This window comes from Bufo bufo, chromosome 5, assembly GCF_905171765.1.
Source record: "Bufo bufo chromosome 5, aBufBuf1.1, whole genome shotgun sequence".
Classification (NCBI taxonomy): Eukaryota; Metazoa; Chordata; class Amphibia; order Anura; family Bufonidae; genus Bufo; species Bufo bufo.
In genome coordinates, this window is record NC_053393.1 from 209510111 (window position 1) to 209532258 (window position 22148).

Below are 22148 nucleotides of genomic sequence, written 5' to 3' on the forward strand. Positions count from 1 at the left end.
TGGAGGACGAGGAGGACGAGGATGAGGAGGAGGTGGAGGAGGATGAGGATGAAGCATGTTCACAGCGGGGTGGCACCCAAAGCAGCTCGAGCCCATCACTGGTGCGTGGCTGGGGGGAAACACAGGACGATGACGATACGCCTCCCACAGAGGACAGCTTGTCCATACCTCTGGGCAGCCTGGCACACATGAGCGACTACATGCTGCAGTGCCTGCGCAACGACAGCAGAGTTGCCCACATTTTAACGTGTGCGGACTACTGGGTTGCCACCCTGCTGGATCCCCGGTACAAAGACAATGTGCCCACCTTACTTCCTACACTGGAGCGTGATAGGAAGATGCGCGAGTACAAGCGCACGTTGGTACACGCGCTACTGAGAGCATTCCCAAATGTCACAGGGGAACCAGTGGAAGCCCAAGGCGAAGGCAGAGGAGGAGCAAGAGGTCGCCAACGCAGCTGTGTCACGGCCAGCTCCTCTGAGGGCAGGGTTAGCATGGCAGAGAAGTGGAAAAGTTTTGTCAATACGCCACAGCTAACTGCACCACCACCTGATACGGAACGTGTTAGCAGGAGGCAACATTTCACTAACATGGTGGAACAGTACCTGTGCACACCCCTCCACGTACTGACTGATTGTTCGGCCCCATTCAACTTCTGGGTCTCCAAATTGTCCATGTGGCCAGAGCTAGCCTTTTATGCCTTGGAGGTGCTGGCCTGCCCAGCGGCCAGCGTTTTGTCTGAACGTGTATTCAGCACGGCAGGGGGCGTCATTACAGACAAACGCAGCCGCCTGTCTACAGCCAATGTGGACAAGCTGACGTTCATAAAAATGAACCAGGCATGGATCCCACAGGACCTGTCCATCCCTTGTGCAGATTAGATATTAACTACCTCCCCTTAACAATATATTATTCTACTCCAGGGCACTTCCTCATTCAATACTATTTTTATTTTCATTTTACCATTATATTGCGGGGCAACCCAAAGTTGAATGAACCTCTCCTCTGTCTGGGTGCCGGGGCCTAAATGTGTGACAGTGGCCTGTTCCAGTGGTGGGTGACGTGAAGCCTGATTCTCTGATATGACATGAAGACTGATTCTGCGCTGACATAAGGCCAGATTCTCTGTTACGGGACCTCTCTCCTCTGCCTGGGTGCCTGGGCCTAAATATGTGACAGTGGCCTGTTCCAGTGGTGGGTGACGTGAAGCCTGATTCTCTGCTATGACATGAAGACTGATTCTGCGCTGACATAAGGCCAGATTCTCAGTTACGGGACCTCTCTCCTCTGTCTGGGTGCCGGGGCCTAAATGTGTGACAGTGGCCTGTTCCAGTGGTGGGTGACGTGAAGCCTGATTCTCTGCTATGACATGAAGACAGATTCTGTGCTGACATAAGGCCAGATTCTCTGTTACGGGACCTCTCTCCTCTGCCTGGGTGCCGGGGCCTAAATGTGTGACAGTGGCCTGTTCCAGTGGTGAGTGACGTGAAGCCTGATTCTCTGCTATGACATGAAGACTGATTCTGCGCTGACATAAGGCCAGATTCTCTGTTACGGGACCTATCTCCTCTGTCTGGGTGCCGGGCCTAAATGTGTGACAGTGGCCTGTTCCAGTGGTGGGTGACGTGAAGCCTGATTCTCTGCTATGACATGAAGACAGATTCTGTGCTGACATAAGGCCAGATTCTCTGTTACGGGACCTCTCTCCTCTGTCTGGGTGCCGGGGCCTAAATGTGTGACAGTGGCCTGTTCCAGTGGTGGGTGACGTGAAGCCTGATTCTCTGCTATGACATGAAGACTGATTCTGCGCTGACATAAGGCCAGATTCTCTGTTACGGGACCTCTCTCCTCTGTCTGGGTGCCGAGGCCTAAATGTGTGACAGTGGCCTGTTCCAGTGGTGGGTGACGTGAAGCCTGATTCTCTGCTATGACATGAAGACAGATTCTGTGCTGACATAAGGCCAGATTCTCTGTTACAGGACCTCTCTCCTCTGCCTGGGTGCCTGGGCCTAAATATGTGACAGTGGCCTGTTCCAGTGGTGGGTGACGTGATGCCTGATTCTCTGCTATGACATGAAGACTGATTCTGCGCTGACATAAGGCCAGATTCTCTGTTACGGGACCTCTCTCCTCTGTCTGGGTGCCGGGGCCTAAATATGTGACAGTGGCCTGTTCCAGTGGTGGGTGACGTGAAGCCTGATTCTCTGCTATGACATGAAGACTGATTCTGTGCTGACATAAGGCCAGATTCTCTGTTACGGGACCTCTCTCCTCTGTCTGGGTGCCGGGGCCTAAATATGTGACAGTGGCCTGTTCCAGTGGTGGGTGACGTGAAGCCTAATTCTCTGCTATGACATGAAGACAGATTCTGTGCTGACATAAGGCCAGATTCTCTGTTACGGGACCTCTCTCCTCTGTCTGGGTGCCTGGGCCTAAATATGTGACAGTGGCCTGTTCCGGTGGGTGGGTGACGTGAAGCCTGATTCTCTGCTATGACATGAAGACAGATTCTGTGCTGACATAAGGCCAGATTCTCTGTTACGGGACCTCTCTCCTCTGTCTGGGTGTCGGGGCCTAAATATGTGACAGTGGCCTGTTCCAGTGGTGGGTGACGTGATGCCTGATTCTCTGCTATGACATGAAGACAGATTCTGTGCTGACATAAGGCCAGATTCTCTGTTACGCGACCTCTCTCCTCTGTCTGGGTGCCGGGGCCTAAATATGTGACAGTGGCCTGTTCCAGTGGTGGGTGACGTGAAGCCTGATTCTCTGCTATGACATGAAGACTGATTCTGCGCTGACATGAAGCCAGATTCTCTGCTATGGCTTGAAGAGACTGATTCTCTACTGACATGAAGCCAGATTCTTTGCTATGTCATGAAGAGACTGATTCTCTGCTGACGTGAAGCCAGATTCTCTGCTATGGGACCTCTGTCCAATTGATATTGGTTCATTTTTTTTATTTTTATTTTAATTCATTTCCCTATCCACATTTGTTTGCAGGGGATTTACCTACATGTTGCTGCCTTTTGCAGCCCTCTAGCTTTTACAGCCTTTTTAGTGCCCAAAAGTTCGGGTCCCCATTGACTTCAATGGGGTTCGGGTTCGGTACGAAGTTCGGTTCGGGTTCGGATCCCGAACCCGAACATTTCCGGGAAGTTCGGCCGAACTTCTCGAACCCGAACATCCAGGTGTTTGCTCAACTCTATTCATGTGATATCTTTATAGAGCTGGTCGATACGGACGCAGCGATACCTAATATGTATACTTTCCCCCCCCCTCCTATTTTTTAACAATTTTTTTTTACTTTATTTGGGGAAAATGACGTTTTTGTTTTATTTTTACTTGAAACTTTTAATTTTTTTGGGGGGGAAACTTTATTTTTTCAACTTTTTTTTCACTTTATTTTTTGTCCCACTTTGGGACTTGAACTTTTGTGGGTCTAATCCTTTATAATGCATTCCAATATATTCCAATGGAACAGATGATTTTTAAAAATTTCGGTCCCTGTCACCTATGCAGAACAGGGGTTTATTCACGGCAAAAATGGTAAAATGTCACCCAAGAATATAACAGAAAAATTTGTTAAATTTATGAACCTGTATACTAGGTAGAGCAGGGGTATATCACAGCCAAAAATTGGTGAATTTCACCCGAATATGTAACGGACAAATTAGTGAAATTTGTTTACCAGTCTACTAGGTAGAGCAGGGGTATATCACAGCCAAAACTGGTTAATTTCACCCGAAAATGTAACAGACAAATTAGTGAAATGACATAAAATAAAATACGTACAAATAAAAAAAAATAATCTTGATGTATGAGGTGGAAGTTCATATGGAGTAGGAGGTTGAGGAGGCGGTGGACGTAGCGGTGTAGGCGGTAGCGGCGGTGGAGGAGGACGAGGTAGCCAACACTAGTATTTTGTTTTAATTTTATTTATTTTTTTTAGATTAGGGTACACCCCAAAAGAGTGGGAAATATCAAAAATACAACAATGAGAAATTGCACTGTAGTATAACAATGGCTGGGTAAGGCCGGTATACATGTCTATTCTGCACAAGGTACGGACAAGTCCTGTGGGATCCATGCCTGGTTCATTTTAATGAACGTGAGCTTGTCCACATTGGCTGTGGACAGGCGGCTGCGCTTGTCTGTGATAACGCCACCTGCCATGCTTAGCACACGTTCAGATAATACACTGGCTGCAGGGCAGGCCAGCACCTCCAAGGCGTAAAGAGCAAGCTCAGGCCATGTGCCCAATTTTGAAACCCAGAAGTTGAAGGGAGCAGACCCGTCATTCAGGACGTGTAGGCGTGTGCACACATACTGCTCCACTATGTTACTGAAATATCAGCTGGTGGTGCTGGTTGTTGTGGCGTGCTGACAAAGTTTTTTCACATTTTGGTCATGCTAACCCAGCATCCTGAGGTGCTGGCGGTGCCCCAGCTGCATTGGCGACCTCTTCCTCCTCCTCTGCCTTCGCCTTGTGCTTCCACTGTGCCCCGCTGTCAGGTGGGAATGCCGTCAGCAGCGCGTCTACCAGCGTGCGCTTGTACTCGCGTATCTTACGATCACGCTCCAGTGACGGAATTAAGGACTTTACGTTGTCCTTGTAACGGAGATCCAGCAGCGTGTCCACCAAGTAATCAGCACAAGTTAGAATGTAGGCAACTCGGCGGTCGTTGCGGAGACACTGCAGCATGTAATTGCTCATGTGTGTCAGGCTGCCCAGAGGCAATGACAAGCTGTCCTCTGTGGGTGGTGTATTATCTGTTTCCTCTGTATCCCCCCAGCCACGCACCATTAATGGCCATAAGCTGGTTTGGGTGTTACCCTGTTGTGAACACGGTTCCTCCTCCTCCATCTCCTCATCCTCATCCTCCACCTCATCATCCTCCAGAACTGTTCCCTGGCTGAGCAATTGTGTACCTGGCGTTTGTGGGTGCAGGAACCCACCCTCGGAGCCATTAGTGAATGACTGGCCGGAAACCCTATGAAATAATCCCTCTTCCTCCTCCTCCTCCTGTGCCACATCCTCTTCCATCATTGCCAGAAGCATTTTTTCAAGGAGGCATAGAAGTGGGATAGTAACGCTGAGAACACTGGCCATGTTGGTGGAGTACTCGAAACAGAGCAACAAGGAACACAGGTCTCGCATTGAGGCCCAGTCATTGGTGGTGAAGTGGTGCTGTTCCGCAGAGCGACTCACCCGTGCGTGCCTCAGCTGAAACTCCACTATCGCCTGCTGCTGCTCGCACAGTCTGGCCAGCATGTGCAAGGTGGAGTTCCACCTTGTGGGCACGTCGCATATAAGGTGGTGAGCGGGAAGGCCAAAGGTACGCTGCAGCGCTGACAGGCGAGCAGCAGCAGGATGAGAATGCCAAAAGCGCTCACAGACGGCCCGCACTTTCTGCAGCATCTCCAACATATCGGGGTAATTTTTAAGGAACCTCTGCACCACCAAATTCAGCACATGCGCCAGGCAAGGGATGTGCGTCAAACCGCCAAGTCCCAGAGCTGCTACGAGATTTCTCCATTTATCGCACACCACCGGGCCGGGCTTGAGGCTCACTGGCACCAACCACTCATCGGTCTGTTGTTCAAGGCCTGTCCACAGCTCCTGCATGGTGTGGGGATTGTCCCCCAAACAGATAAGTTTTAAAACTGCCTGCTGTCGTTTACCCCTGGCTGTGCTGAAGTTGGTGGTGAAGGTGTTACGCTGACCGGATAAGGAGGCGGTAGAGGATAAGGAAGCGGAGTAGAAAGCAACAGGAGGCAAACTGAAGCGCCATGCAATCCTCGGTGGGTGAAGGACATGCGCCAAACTGCTATTTACCCAGTGTGCTGTTAGGGAGATATAATGTCCCTGACCGTGCTTACTGGTCCACGTATCCGTAGTTAGGTGGACCTTGCCACAGATGGCGTTGCGCAGTGCACATCTGATTTTGTCCCCCACTTGGTTGTGCAGGGAAGGGGTGGCTCAGCTGGAAAAGTAGTGGCGGCTGGGCACGACGTACTGTGGGACAGCCACCGCCATAAGGCTTTTAAAACTCTCCGTCTCCACCAGACTTAATGACAGCATTTCAAAGGCCAGTAATTTTGAAATGCTGGCATTCAGGGCCAAGGATCGCTGGTGGGTAGGGGGGTACTTCCTCTTCCGCTCCAGTGCTTGGGAGATAGAGAGCTGAACGCTTCCGTGGGACATTGTGGAGATGCTTGGTGACCCAGGTGGTAGTGTTGCTGGCAGATCATCTGTTTGCGGGGTGGCAGGTGCCACTGTCACTCCAGAGGTGGATGAAGAGGCCGAGACTGCAGCAGAAGAGGAAGCAGGAGGAGCCAGAGACCTTTCTTGGTTTTTGAGGTGTCTACTCCACTGCAGCTCTTGCTTTGCACTTAGATGCCTGGTCATGCAGGTTGTGCTCAGGTTGAGAACGTTTATGCCTCGCTTCAGGCTCTGATTGCACAGCGTGCAAACCACTAGTGTCTTGTCGTCAGCACATTGTCTGAAGAACTGCCACGCCAGGGAACGCCTTGGAGCTGGCTTTGGTGTGCTCGGTGTCTTGCTGCGTTGGGCAGTAGCAGGCATACTGTCTAGGGGACGGCAGCTCCGCTTTTGCACCCTGCTCCCTCTTCTGCTGTGTTGGTGGCTCTGTGCAACCACCGCCTCTTCCTTCAAACTACACAGGTCACTCGCATGACCTTGATTCCATGTGGCGTTGAGGACCTCATCGTCCTTCACATCATCTTCCACCCAGTCTTCACCCCTGCCCTCCTTGTTGGTCTGCACTCTTTCAAAAGCCATAGCAATTGGCACCTGTGTTTTGTCATCATCCGAGACGTGCTACGGTGGTCCTCCCATGTACTCATCTTGAAACATAAGTGGTTGGGCATCGGTGCACTTAATCTCTTCCACTTCTGGGGCAGGGCTATGTGGATGGCCCTGGCAAACTCCGCTCTAATGCCACACTACTTGCTGGGCAGGACAGCTTTAATGGGGCAAACTCTGCTAGTTGCGGCCACAAATCCAGTTTGGCTGTCCAGTAGTCAGATCTTCAATGTGGGGTGGCAGGGTACTGTCCAAGTATGCCACCACCTGCTGGTTGAGGTCCTGCTCTAGGTCTAGCTGCTGCTGCTGGTGAGTATTTTCTTCACTAGGTGGGTGAAGAAAGCTGCTCATTAGCGGCTCTAGACTCAAGTTGCTGCTGATGGAGTTGGAACTGCTCCTACCCCCCCCCCCCCACCCTGCCACAGCAGCCATGGCAGAGGAACATGAGCGCAGCCCCGGTCAGACCTGCGAGAGGATGGACGATGGCGCAGATAGTCAGCGGCCAACTTATTACATAGGATGTCTCTGATAAATATACCCGGGGCTGCTTACATTTGCTCTACTGCTCCAAATTAATAGTAACCCAAGGGTTTTACGTGCACGGAAGAAAATAACTATGACGCACACACTGGGGTCAAAGCAAATTCTTGTTTATTACAGGAAGTACAACTGTTTATATAGACATCAGAGAGGCATGTGGCATTGTTACATTGGCTGAAATATAAAAATAAGACAAGAGATAACACTTGGTATCTGCCCATTGTGCATTGTTTTACTAACTGTGGTATGTGAACTATGTAAATATCTAACTACAGGCGCCATCTTGTAATGGAGTTCTCTAACAGCAGAAAAAGCATATATGACATAGCAAGGAGGCGTGTTTTCTTAGGTAGGATGGAACCTACAGTACAGACCAAAAGTTTGGACACACCTTCTCATTCAAAGAGTTTTCTTTATTTTCATGACTATGAAGGCATCAAAACTATGAATTAACACATGTGGAATTATATACATAACAAACAAGTGTGAAACAACTGAAAATATGTCATATTCTAGGTTCTTCAAAGTAGCCACCTTTTGCTTTGATTACTGCTTTGCACACTCTTGGCATTCTCTTGATGAGCTTCAAGAGGTAGTCCCCTGAAATGGTCTTCCGACAGTCTTGAAGGAGTTCCCAGAGATGCTTAGCACTTGTTGGCCCTTTTGCCTTCACTCTGCGGTCCAGCTCACCCCAAACCATCTCGATTGGGTTCAGGTCCGGTGACTGTGGAGGCCAGGTCATCTGGCGCAGCACCCCATCACTCTCCTTCATGGTCAAATAGCCCTTACTTTCAAAGTTTTCCCAATTTTTTGGCTGACTGACTGACCTTCATTTCTTAAAGTAATGATGGCCACTCGTTTTTCTTTACTTAGCTGCTTTTTTCTTGCCATAATACAAATTCTAACAGCCTATTCAGTAGGACTATCAGCTGTGTATCCACCTGACTTCTCCTCAACGCAACTGATGGTCCCAACCCCATTTATAAGGCAAGAAATCCCACTTATTAAACCTGACAGAGCACACCTGTGAAGTGAAAACCATTTCAGGGGACTACCTCTTGAAGCTCATCAAGAGAATGCCAAGAGTGTGCAAAGCAGTAATCAAAGCAAAAGATGGCTACTTTGAAGAACCTAGAATATGACATATTTTCAGTTGTTTCACACTTGTTTGTTATGTATATAATTCCACATGTGTTAATTCATAGTTTTGATGCCTTCAGTGTGAATCTACAATTTTCATAGTCATGAAAATAAAGAAAACTCTTTGAATGAGAAGGTGTGTCCAAACTTTTGGTCGGTACTGTATGTGCTCTGGAGAAGATAAGGTGTTGTCTGAGAGCTAAAGTATGTGGGAGCTTTCTTAGCCGAATTCAAATAATGTAGTCCACATCTCTATCAGTCCACCCTTGGACCTCATTCTTTCCCTAACAAAAGCCTAGCACATCTGTCCCCATGCTTCGAATACTCTTCGCCAGCTTCCATGACAACCTAGCCTAGTGTATAGCTTCCCATGACACTGGACTTAGCATGGGAAATTCAGATGTCAGTCCCTATGGTAGATGATCTCCAGGTGGCGTCGTAAGCAGGGGGGGAACCAACAGAACGAAGTGAACTGTGGCGAAACCAACCTCGCCACTGGGTTTTGGAGAGGCCTGTTTATCAGCCTCTTGCCTCAGGATTATGGCCCATACTAACTTTTAAACCCCTGAACCTATTCAAGTGAATTTTGGATAGGTTTGTCCCCAAGTTATACTGTTTAAATTGATGTAAGTTATATGTATGGCCAATGTAAACTCACAAAGTTGTAACAATTTATAATAAGTGTAACTTGTCAGCTTGGGAGGAATATGCTGGGTGTGTTTCTATTGTGCCATTGTCCCATTGTGTGTTTAAATGGTGATGTCTGTCCTGTTGTCTGCACATGTGTATTGGTGATTTATCTTTGTCTTGAGAGATAATTGGATTACGCCTCGGGTGTCTCCAGGGCAGAGAGGAGGAAACCATGATGCATTGTGGGGATGTATTGTCTCTGTGTATCCTACAGTGCTGTATATCTGTCCTATGTCAGTCTTCATTCTGGTCCCCTAGGGGCGTGTACACTAGATGGGCTTGGTTGTTTTTTTTACCTCCCTGTGGCGGACCTGTATTTGCAAACAACTAATAAAAACCAGGCTGGGTGTGCTAGCACCTCAGACCACTGCTTGACCCTCAACACGGAGCCTTGTCTCGTTATTGGGGGGATCCGCTGTATGCTGTTAGAGACTGATTGCTAGGAGTGTAAGCTGATTCCTGTTCGTCTGCTAGCAGCTATTCGTGAGGTTCCAGTTTGGAGTGCTACTTTGTATCCAGTTCGGGAGTTTGGTGTTCTGCAGTAGCTGGGCCTGTCTCTCAGAAAGGGGCACATCGCCTAAACGGATTTTAACCCCTTGTCTGCTGAAACGGTCTGTTACATGGACCTTGTCTCCTATCCTCACAGAGGTCTCCCATCCTTAATGGAGGTCTCCCATGAGCATCTTCGGGGTAGCCTCATCTACGACTTTGAACAAAAACCTCCTAATGTAGGGGATGACACAACAAACAATTAACGCAAATAGCAGAATTAAAGATAAAATTCAGGAATAGGAAGTAAGTCCTTTTAGGGCATTCATGGCCTGGTCATTGATTAGTGTGAACATAAGAACTATCAATACTGGGAGTCTTTGGGCTATATTATTAATGGTTCACTGGGCTAGAAGTGTAACAACTTTGTTCTTCCTTTTGCACACCTCTTCCCCAGCCCAGAAACCTATTTTTACTATCTCAATAAGAATCCATATTCCTTTAGTCAGGATCAGCAGTCACACAAGGGGGAACAAGAAACATCTTTTCAAGTCTCCCTCAATACTTTCTTGAAATGACTCGAATTAGGCTTTCCTTCAAGCTTCACTGATGTACTTGTGGTCAAGAACATATAAAAATGGACCATCAAACCAGAATTTGAGGACAGGACTTTTCTAACGTGTCTTTTTACCACCACCCAATGTCCAGACACAAGTGGGTCGGTTCCTGGTGCTTTATCAACATCTGGAAGTGAAGCAAAAACTCAAGAATGTATTTTAGTCAAATGCTTGTGCAAACTGATCACATAATCTGTCAGACAACCATGTTGCATCTGGAGCCACTGTGGGAAAAACAATCCTGTCCTAGGGCCTGACCCACTAAGGACCTTATAGGGACTAAGGCCTGTCTCATAGTTAGGGGTATACCTTACTGAAAATACGGCTACCAGCAGATACTCTGTTTATGGCTTACCAGTCTCTGCCATGGCTTTTTTAATCTTTACCTTTAGTGTCCCGTTCAGTTCCTTTTTTCCCTACTTTACCACTGCTTTGTGGATGGTACAAAGCATGTAAGGCCTGTTCTACACCCAAAACCTTCATCATCTTCTGCATCACTTCACCTGTGAAGTGAACACCTGTGTCACTTTCAATGGTCTCAGGTACCCCATACCTGCATACAACTTCGGCCATAATCTTCTTTGCTGTGGTCTTAGCTACCGGGTATGCTTCTGGCCAACCTGAAAACAAGTCATCACACACCAATACATACTCATACATGCCCACCTTGGGTAGTTGAAGGTAGCCTGCAAGCATTGAAACAGATACAAAGGGCAAGACGTGTGTTTCTGGGGTACCTTAACCACCTTGTCTTACGTTGTTCTGGGCAGAAATCATACATCCTTGAGTATATACACTCACCTAAAGAATTATTAGGAACACCTGTTCTATTTCTCATTAATGCAATTATCTAGTCAGCCAATCACATGGCAGTTGCTTCAATGCATTTAGGGGTGTGGTCCTGGTCAAGACAATCTCCTGAACTCCAAACTGAATGTCAGAATGGGAAAGAAAGGTGATTTAAGCAATTTTGAGCGTGGCATGGTTGTTGGTGCCAGACGGGCCGGTCTGAGTATTTCACAATCTGCTCAGTTACTGGGATTTTCACGCACAACCATTTCTAGAGTTTACAAAGAATGGTGTGAAAAGGGAAAAACATCCAGTATGCGGCAGTCCTGTGGGCAAAAATGCCTTGTGGATGCTAGAGGTCAGAGGAGAATGGGCCGACTGATTCAAGCTGATAGAAGAGCAACGTTGACTGAAATAACCACTCGTTACAAGCGAGGTATGCAGCAAAGCATTTGTGAAGCCACAACACGCACAACCTTGAGGCGGATGGGCTACAACAGCAGAAGACCCCACCGGGTACCACTCATCTCCACTACAATTTGCACGAGCTCACCAAAATTGGACTGTTGAAAACTGGAAAAATGTTGCCTGGTCTGATGAGTCTCGATTTCTGTTGAGAAATTCAAATGGTAGAGTCCGAATATGGCATAAACAGAATGAGAACATGTATCCATCATGCCTTGTTACCACTGTGCAGGCTGGTGGTGGTGGTGTAATGGTGTGGGGGATGTTTTCTGGGCACACTCTAGGCCCCTTAGTGCCAATTGGGCATCGTTTAAATGCCACGGGCTACCTGAGCATTGTTTCTGACCATGTCCATCCCTTCATGACCACTATGTACCATCCTCTGATGGCTACTTCCAGCAGGATAATGCACCATGTCACAAAACTCGAATCATTTCAAATTGGTTTCTTGAACATGACAATGAGTTCACTGTACTAAAATGGCCCCCACAGTCACCAGATCTCAATCCAATAGAGCATCTTTGGGATGTGGTGGAACGGGAGCTTCGTGCCCTGGATGTGCATCCCTCAAATCTCCATCAACTGCAAGATGCTATCCTATTAATATGGGCCAACATTTGTAAAGAATGCTATCACCACCTTGTGGAATCAATGCCACGTAGAATTAAGGCAGTTATGAAGGCAAAAGGGGGTCCAACACCGTATTAGTATGTTGTTCCTAATAATTCTTTAGGTGAGTGTATAACTGCTACAGTGCTAAACCCTGGGGCGTACCATGCGCTATGTACTACACACAGCAGCTTCTAACTGGTGCGTCACTCCATGGGTTGCCTGTGCCATGGTGGATTATAGGGACCTGTTAAGGCAGAGTTTCCCTTGGAACTGTGTTAGGCCTTCCTCATTCACAGTCCCCCCTTTTTACCTCCACTGGTCCCTTTCCTCCTTCTCGCCTGGTTCTGTAAGGTCTTAAGAACTTCCAGTGAGACAGGAGGAGTTATTTCAGGGACCTGAGCTGTATCCACTAAGGCAGGGGTCTGCCTAGGCAATTTGGCATCCATTATTGCCGCCTGATCTGCCTTGGCTTTTCCCTTTGCCTCCTCTGAGTCTGTTTTACAGTAACCTTTGTTTTTATCACCGCCACTCAAGTTGGCGACATGAGGGCTTCTATAAGAGATCTCACTGCTTCCCCATTTTGATGGGTTTACCTGAAGCCATCAGGAAGTCTCTGGCTTTCCAAAATTGGCCCATAGTCATGGGCTGTACCTGGGATCAGCGTAAATGTTGGCTGTTTTTCCATCTGCATATCTGCAAGCCATCTCCAGAGCCCTTATCTCTGTTTCTTGGGCAGATATGTGTGGTGGTAAGGACTCTGCTTTTTAGTGTCATGTTTAATCACCACTGCCCAACCTGTGTAGTAACTGCCATCCTGGCCATATCTCGATCCATCCACAAAGAGCACATGATCTGGATTATCTAATAGCTGATTTACCAAATCCCGCTGTCCCTTGTGACATTTATCTTCAAACAGTCATGAGCCTCTTCCTCTGGATCTGGAAGTCTGGAAGAAAAGTTGAAGTGCTCTAACTCTTCCCTCCCCCTGCGAGATCTGCGAGAGGATGGACGATGGCGCAGATAGGCAGCGGCCAACTTATTACATAGGATGTCTCTATAGTAGTTCAGTTTGTCCTCCCTCTCAACGGGTGTAAAAAAGGCCCCCATTGTGGGCTGGTAGCGAGGGTCCAACAAGGTGGAGAGCCATAAGTCATACCTCTGCCAAATGATGACAATTCGGCTGTCACTACGCAAGCAAGTGAGCATGCATCGGGCCATTTGTGCAAGTGACTCGGAGGGAATCCCTGCCTCCATCTCCACTGCATACTGCCACAGTGTGTCTGGGTCCTCTGCCTCGTTGTCACGGCCTATGGTGTGTTTTGTGACACTTTCCTTCACTTGCGGTTCCCCGTGGCAACGTGTGGTGTTGTGTGCATGTGGTGGCAGTGTCTTGGCCTTCTGGCTGTTTCCCAGGACATGGTTGCCTCGCATGCCGTTGCCGGCGGTAACAGGTGGAGGGTTATGTTTGTGTGTACACTTCCCCTTTAAGTGGCTTTCTTCCCTTGCCTGGTGTTGGAAGGGTTAATTCCCTTCCTAGTGAGTGAACACTGGGTGTGTCTGTGTGTGGGTGTGGCTACTTGGGCTATTTAGCTCCTGCTGGATGCCAGTAGCTGAGGGGTACTCCAGCCATGGTGTTTGCTGGAGTCACCCTCCTGGTCTCATATACCATCTGCCCAGTGAGGGCCACCCTTGTGGTCATAAGTAATGTTTAGACATAGATGTTCTTATCTTATTATATGTCTAGTGGTGTCTCTATGTTTATTGCAGCTTATGGTTTCTGGGTTCCTGTGTGCTTTGTGTATGTGCTGTGTCCTTTTGTGTTTGGTGTGGACATTAGCACTTGTGCACGGGTTCCAGTCTGTGTGTCAGTGGCAGGTAGGTGTGGTACTAGTTTCACTACCTGCCATTGCCATCTGCTGTATATGTTTCCCATTCTTTGCAGTTTGGCCAGTGAGACTCCTGTTCATCCGTGCCTAGGAGGAACAGGTCGTCTTACCCTGCTCCTAGTTCCAGGGCTATCCTGAGGGCTAGTAGGGACGCTAGGTTCCAGAGTATGAGCCCTCCTACCATCAGGGTTGGCTCATACAGCTAGGAGTCAGGGTCAGATTTAGGGATGCGTTAGGAGTTGACCTGCTCCCTGTTTCCTGTCCTGGCCCAGCAGCTACCCTTTATTATTGACACCGCACGCCTGAGGGTTTCCCCCACCCTCAGCCGTGACACTCGTCTTCCTCATAGCCCTGTAGCTCCTCTGGCTGCTCCTGCTCCTTCTCTCCTGTCACCTGTGTGTAAAAACCACCCATTTCGCTACACATTGCTTGTGCTCCAATGTCCTCCTTCTCCTCTTCCAGTTCAGCCCCCACAGGACTCATGTGGCCGTGAGATCTAAGCGCCACGTCTCCGGTCCCCTGACCAGCCAGATTTACCAGAATCTGTTCCAGGACATGTAGCAGTAGAATAACTTGTTCATCCCGTAGTCCTGGCGACTGACAAATAACGTGGCCTCCTCAAAGGGCAGGTGTCACGCATGAGCTGCCACTGGCTGACATTGAAGTTACACAGAGTACTCCTGTCCGCTTGGATCATCAAGAAATCGTTTATGGCCTTTCTCTGTTCGTATAGTCGGTCCCATATATGGAGGGTGGAATTCAAACAGGTGGAAATGTTGCATATCAGCCTATGTTGGCGGATGCCGTTCTGCCGTTGCAGCTCAAGGAGGGTTTGCTTTGCGGTGTACAACTGGCTGAAGTGCATGCAAAGTTTCCTGCCCATTTTTAGGATGTATTGCAGATGGGTGGAAGACTTCAGGAACCGCTTGACAACTAGATTGAACACGTGTGCCATGCAGGGCACATGGCTCAGCCCTCCTTGACGCAGCGCCGACACCATGTTCTTCCCGCTCTCGGTCACCATGGTTCTGCCACTCCCCTCATCATTACTTGCCCGCCTAGCGGAGAAAGAGGCGGATGTCTCCTCCATATCTTGGCTGGCCAGAAGCTGTTGACTGTCCTCTAGTAGCTCGTCCTCGCTGTATAGTGGGGCTGAGCCCACAGCATATAATACTTCTCTGGCTGAGGGAACAGAAAAGGACAGAGGAAGGTTGAGGACAGGTGAGGGCACAGTGCCTGCTCCCGGCCATGCCAACTAAGGGTTGTGTTTGACAAACCCATGGACTCTTGGCTGGGGGTGTCTGATGTCACTTGGAACGAAGTGGATGACCGAGTTAACCATTCAAGAACTGCTGGGTTGCTGGTCAAGGCACGACCGCTAGATGACACCGGGAGCTCAGGCCTCTCGCTGCGAAAGCCAATGAAGTCTTTCCTAGCACTGTCCCTAGCGCTTGCTGACGTCTCTCCCTGCACTACGTACACTGGAAAATGGCAGAATCCAAGATGGCTGAGGCTATATATAGGGCTGTGACATCACAGGGCTGGCTGTTGATTGGCTGCATACATGGCATTATCGGTGATCCCGTGTTTCCAGAGTTCTTTGCTCCATGTCCTCACAATTTTAGAAAAAAATGCGATTTGTTAACATGAAGCATGAGAAAATTCAGATTCGGTGCGAATCAAATTTTTCCTAAAATTTGGATCGAATTCCACTTCGTCAACTTCGATTCATTCATCTCTAGTCTCTACCTACTTGCATGATCCGTCTTAAGTATTGACCCACAACTGGACCACAATCCTTTCTTAGCTAAGTGCAGGGGCCTAAACCAAAAAGGAAAAAGAGCAGCCAGACAGAAAGAGGTAAAACCATGGCCAGATCAGGATCCAAAATCATATATAACAACACCGCAAAGTGAAACCAGGAGAAAATGTCAGAGACAAACTCAGCAGACAAAGGTGAGGTCACAAACTAGCAGAGTCAAATACAAGGAGGTTAAGTCAGAGGCAAAATCAGTAATCTGAGGCAACATCAAAGAAACAGGCAAAGGTCATTGATCCAGTATAGCAAAAACTAGTGAGGCTTAAAAAAACAATCACAGGCACCTGCTTTTAACATTGGCCTGAAGAATTAGCTAGTATTGTCAGTTGCGTATCATTTTGGTGCATTTTTTTCAGTGAATTGTGTATGTATATTTTTTCATCTGCACAATGTATCATTTTGTGTAAGATGTTCTTGTGGTGCATGCGGTCCGCAGCGGCATCCTCCATTGTACGCATTTTCTGCTGGGGATTGCCGTTGTCTGCGGACCGCATGCGGAGGAATTTGCTCCTCGTTTTATTGGACCGTATAAGATCACGGAGGTGATTAATCCGGTATCGTAAGTTGGAGCTGCCCGAGTCGTTCCACATTCATAATGTATTTCATAAATCTCTACCTAAAAAGGATTTTGAACCTGTTGTACCGTTGAAAGCCTCGCCTCCGCCGGTTCTTGTTAGTGATGCTGTCGAGTATGTGGTGTCCAAGATAGTCAGGAGAGTGCGTAATTCCTTACAGTACCTGATTCACTGGAAGGGGTATGTACCCGAAGAGAGATCTTGGGTACCCGCCAGGGAGGTTCATGTTCCTAGACTGGTTCAAATATTTCATTTAGAACACCCTGAAAGGCCATCGCTTGAAGTCTTGGGTCCGGTGGCCCCTCGTAAAAGGGGGGGGTACTGTCACGGGGCGCCAAAGGCACACTCGGTCTCCCATCAGCCGCAGACCTGCTGCTTAGCTTCAGGAGCGAGGATCTGTGTTTGGCCTCGTTCCCAGGGCGTCTTTGATAGCTGGGAGGCTCCCTGCTCTTAGGTCTGCCTTGAGCGCCGAGCTGATCACTCGGTGCTCGACTTGTCTGTCTGTCGGTCATGTGACGCTGGCCACGTCACATGACCCTCAGACCCCACTAAAAATACAGACAGCCTGCTGTCCACAGGTTGCCTGTTATTTCTAGGTTCCTGGCTATTTGTTGGACTACTGAATACTCACCTGATCCTCTTCCCTGACGATCCTTTGCCTGCTCCTCCTGTACTGCGCATCCCTCCTGGTATTGTGACCTCGGCTCCCACCTTGCTACTCTTTGCGGACTCCTCTGGTACTTCTCTACTCTTCTGGTATTTGACCCCAGCTTCTCCTGACCATTCTTTGCTTAACCCTTTGTACCGCGTAGCTCTCTTGGTTCTGACCCGGTCCGTTCACGTTCCGTATTTTGTCTTGTCTGTCTTCCCTGCACATATCCTAAGAAAGGGACTGTCGTCCAGTTGTCCCCTGTCATCAGGACTCGTGAGGCAAGTAGGCAGGGCCAGGGGTGAGGGTGGAGCGTAGTGGTCACTATCCTTCCCCCTGTGTGTGCGTGGACCTGACCGTTACAGAAAGACTGCAATAATTTTCTGGGTTTTAAAAAACACCCTTTTTGAACAAAATACTAAATTTTACAGCCCTTGCTGCATCTGTCAGTGTGAAATACAAGCGTTAGATACTGTTGTCATATTCTGTTATTAAAAAAACACCCATTTTGGACAAAATTCAAATTTTGCAGCATTTGCTGCATCTGTCATTGTTAAATACAAGCTTGAAAGACTGCAATAATTTTCTGGGTTTTAAAAAACACCCTTTTTGGGCAAAATGCTAAATTTTACAGCCCTTGCTGCATCTGTCAGTGTGAAATACAAGCATTAGATACAGCTGTCATATTCTGTTACTAAAAAAAACACCCATTTTGGGCAAAATCCTAATTTTGCAGTGTTTGCTGCATCTGTCATTGTTAAATACATGCTTAAAAGACTGCAATAATTTTCTGGGTTTAAAAAAGCACCCCTTTTTGGCAATACCCTCCATCTGGGGCCTATGCAGCATTTGTCAGTGTGAAATTTAAGCTTGAAATACTGCAATGATTTTCTGTGTATCAAAAAAACACCCTTTTTGGGCAAAATACTACATTTTACAGCCCTTGCTGCATCTGTCAGTTTGAAATACACGCGTTAGATACTGCTGTTATCTTCTGTTATTAATAAAACACCCTTTTTGGGCCAAATACTAAATTTGCAGCCTTTGCTGCATCCGTCAGTGTAAAATACACGCGTTAGATACTGCTGTCATATTCTGTTATAAAAAAAACACCCATTTTTGGCCAAATACTAAATTTGCTGCCTTTGCTGCATCTGTCAGTGTAAAATACATGCGTTAGATACTGCTGTTATCTTCTGTTATTAAAAAAACACCCATTTTGGGCCAAATACTAAATTTGCAGCCTTTGCTGCATCTGTCAGTGTAAAATACATGCGTTAGATACTGCTGTTATCTTCTGTTATTAAAAAAACACCCATTTTGGGCCAAATACTAAATTTGCAGCCTTTGCTGCATCTGTCAGTGTGAAATACACATGTTAGATACTGCTGTTATATTCTGTCATTAAAAAAAACACCCATTTGAGTCGAATAAGGGACGTGGCCCCAGTCGTGGTGCTGCTGGTGGAGCTCCTGTTGCAGGGAGAGGACGTGGTCGATCTGTGCCAGCTACACGCACAAGTGAAACACCTTTCTCAGGTGCGAGTAGGCGACAGAACCTTCAGCGTTATTTGGTAGGGCCAAATGCGGCTCTACGAATGGTGAGGCCAGAACAAGTACAGGGGATAGTAGATTGGGTGGCTGACAATTCGTCCAGTTCCTTCACATTGTCTCCCACCTAGTCCCTTGCTGAAAGATCAGAGTTGTCACCTGCAGCCCATGGTCATCAGCCTTTCACCTCACCCCCTTGCAAATCAGCTAAGCAGTCTGAGCCCCAAGTCATGCAGCAGTTTCTTCTGCTTTATGATGACAGTGCTAGCAGGGATTTTTAGGGCCATCCACATAGCCCTGCCACAGAAGTGGAAGAGATTGAGTGCACCGATGCCCAACCACTTATGTTTCAGGATGAGTACATGGGAGGACCACCGCAGCACGTCTCGGATGATGATGAAACACAGGTGCCAACTGCTGCGGCTTTCTGCAGTGTGCAGACCGACAAGGAGGGCAGGAGTGAAGACCGGGTGGAAGATGATGTGGAGGACGATGAGGTCCTCAACCCCACATGGAATCAAGGTCATGCGAGTGAGAGGGAGCAGGGTGCAAAAGCGGAGTGGCCGTCCCCTAGACAGTACACCTGCTACTGCCCACCGCAGCAAGAGACCAAGCACACCAAAGCTAGCTCCAAGGAGTTCCCTGGCATGACAGTTCTTCAGACAATGTGCTGACGACAAGGCACGAGTGGTTTGCACGCTGTGCAATCAGAGCCTGAAGCGAGGCATAAACGTTCTAAACCTGAGCACAACCTGCATGACCAGGCATCTAAGTGCAAAGCACGAGCTGCAGTGAAGTAGACACCTCAAAAACAAAGAAAGGTCTCTGGCTCCTCCTGCTTCCTCTTCTGCTGCAGTCTCACCCTGTCAGCGCTGCAGCGTAACTTCGGCCTTCCCGCTCACAGCCTCATATGCGAAGTGCCCACAAGGTGGAACTTCACCTTGCACATGCTGGCCAGACTGTGGAAGCAGCAGCAGGCGATAGTGGAGTTTCAGCTGCAGCACGCACGGGTGAGTTGCTCTGTGGAACAGCACCACTTCACCACCAATGACTGGGCCTCCATGCGAGACCTGTGTGCCTTGTTGCACTGTTTCGAATACTCGACCAACGAGGCCAGTGCCAATGACGCCGTTCTCAGCGTTACTATCCCACTTCTATGCCTCCTTGAAAAAATGCTTCGGGCGATGATGAAGAGGATGTGGCACAGGAGGAGGAGAAGGAAGAGGGATCATTTACAAGGGTTTCAGGCCAATCATTCACAAGTGGCTCCGAGGGTGGGTTTATGCACGAACATACGCCAGGTACACAATTGTCCAGTCAGGGCACAGTTCTGGAGGATGACGAGGTGGAGGATGATGAGGAGGAGATGGAGGAGGAACCGTGTTCACAGCAGGGTGGCACCCAAACCAGCTCATGGCCATCACTGGTGCATGGCTGGGGGGATACAAAGGACATAGACGATACACCTCCCACAGAGGACAGATTGTCGTTGCCTCTGGGCAGCCTGGCACACATGAGTGATTACATGCTGCAGTGTCTCTGCAACGACCGCCGAGTTGCCCACATTCTAACTTGTGCTGATTACTGGGTGGCCACGCTGCTGGATCCACCTTACAAGGACAACGTACCGTCCTTAATTCCGTCACTGGAGCGTGATCGTAAGATGCGCTAGTACAATCGCACGCTGGTAGACGCACTGCTGATGGCATTCCCACCTGACAGCGGGGGCACAGTTGAAGCACAAGACGAAGGAAGAAGATGAGGGAAAGGTCGTCAATAGTGTTGATCGAACAGTTCGAGCATAGTTCGGGTCCGTACCGAATTTTGGGGTGTTCGTGACACGGACCCGAACCCGAACTTTTTCGTAAAAGTTCAGGTTCGGGTTCGTCGTTCGGCATGTATTTTGGCGCATTTTGAAAGGCTGCAAAGCAGCCAATCAACATGCATCATACTACTTGCCCTAAGATGCCATCGCAGCCATGCCTACTATTGGCAAGGCTGTGATTGGCCAAGTGCAGCATGTGACTCAGCCTCTTTATAAGCTTGTGCGCACGTCGGGACGTGCTCACTCCCGATGTGAATAGAACAGGGATAGACGCAGCTGATGCTAGGGCGAGAATAGGCAGGGATAATTGAATAACTGGAAGCAAATTTCTCTCCTCCACCTGTGATTCATCTGAACAACTGCAGCTGAGCTGCTTTTTTGATAGGGATTGGCTATTTTTAGAGTGGCCAGAGTGATTTTTCCATCCACATGTACCTGGGCTGACCGCCGGCCGCCATTTTGCGACATGTAGTGCTGCAGCAGAAGCTGCCACAGTGTGCATTCCAAAGCTCCAAACAAGTCAGACATCTACACCTGGGATTCAGACCAATAGCGATTTAGCAGCACAGTCCAAGGCTATTTTTTTTAAAGGTTGTGCAGACCATTTTGTGGCACATGTTACTGGGCTGATAGGCGGCGGCCATCTTGGGACTAGTGCTGCAGCACAATCTCTCCCAACGTCCATTAATCACTTGTAATAGTGGTCTGTGCCATAGAAATCCTACATCAGGGACTTGGGTGTGCTTGTGTCACCCCTACTAATACCAGTCCACCTGTAATCCATACAGTGAAAAGCCATAAAGTATTCCAGTGAGGGAATTTTTTTTTTATTTAAAAAAGGCCAAGTTAGTTTATCTGGCGTTCAATATACTAGATACAGTTAGGCCTGCGTTTCATACATCTGGAATTAGCAAACTAATGTGCTGGGGTTGGGAAAACATATATGTACCCATACTAGAATCTGTCAAAGAAAGCGGTACTCACATATAACAGTCATTCCATCTGTAATCCATACAGTCAAAAGACTGAAAGTATTCCAGTGAGGGAATTTTTTTTATTTAAAAAAGGCCAAGTTAGTTTATCTGGCGTTCAATATACTAGATACAGTTAGGCCTGCGTTTCATACATCTGGAATTAGCAAACTAATGTGCTGGGGTTGGGAAAACATATATGTACCCATACTAGAATCTGTCAAAGAAAGCGGTACTCACATATAACAGTCATTCCATCTGTAATCCATACAGTCAAAAGACTGAAAGTATTCCAGTGAGGGAATTTTTTTTATTTAAAAAAGGCCAAGTTAGTTTATCTGGCGTTCAATATACTAGATACAGTTAGGCCTGCGTTTCATACATCTGGAATTAGCAAACTAATGTGCTGGGGTTGGGAAAACATATATGTACCCATACTAGAATCTGTCAAAGAAAGCGGTACTCACATATAACAGTCATTCCATCTGTAATCCATACAGTCAAAAGACTGAAAGTATTCCAGTGAGGGAATTTTTTTTATTTAAAAAAGGCCAAGTTAGTTTATCTGGCGTTCAATATACTAGATACAGTTAGGCCTGCGTTTCATACATCTGGAATTAGCAAACTAATGTGCTGGGGTTGGGAAAACATATATGTACCCATACTAGAATCTGTCAAAGAAAGCGGTACTCACATATAACA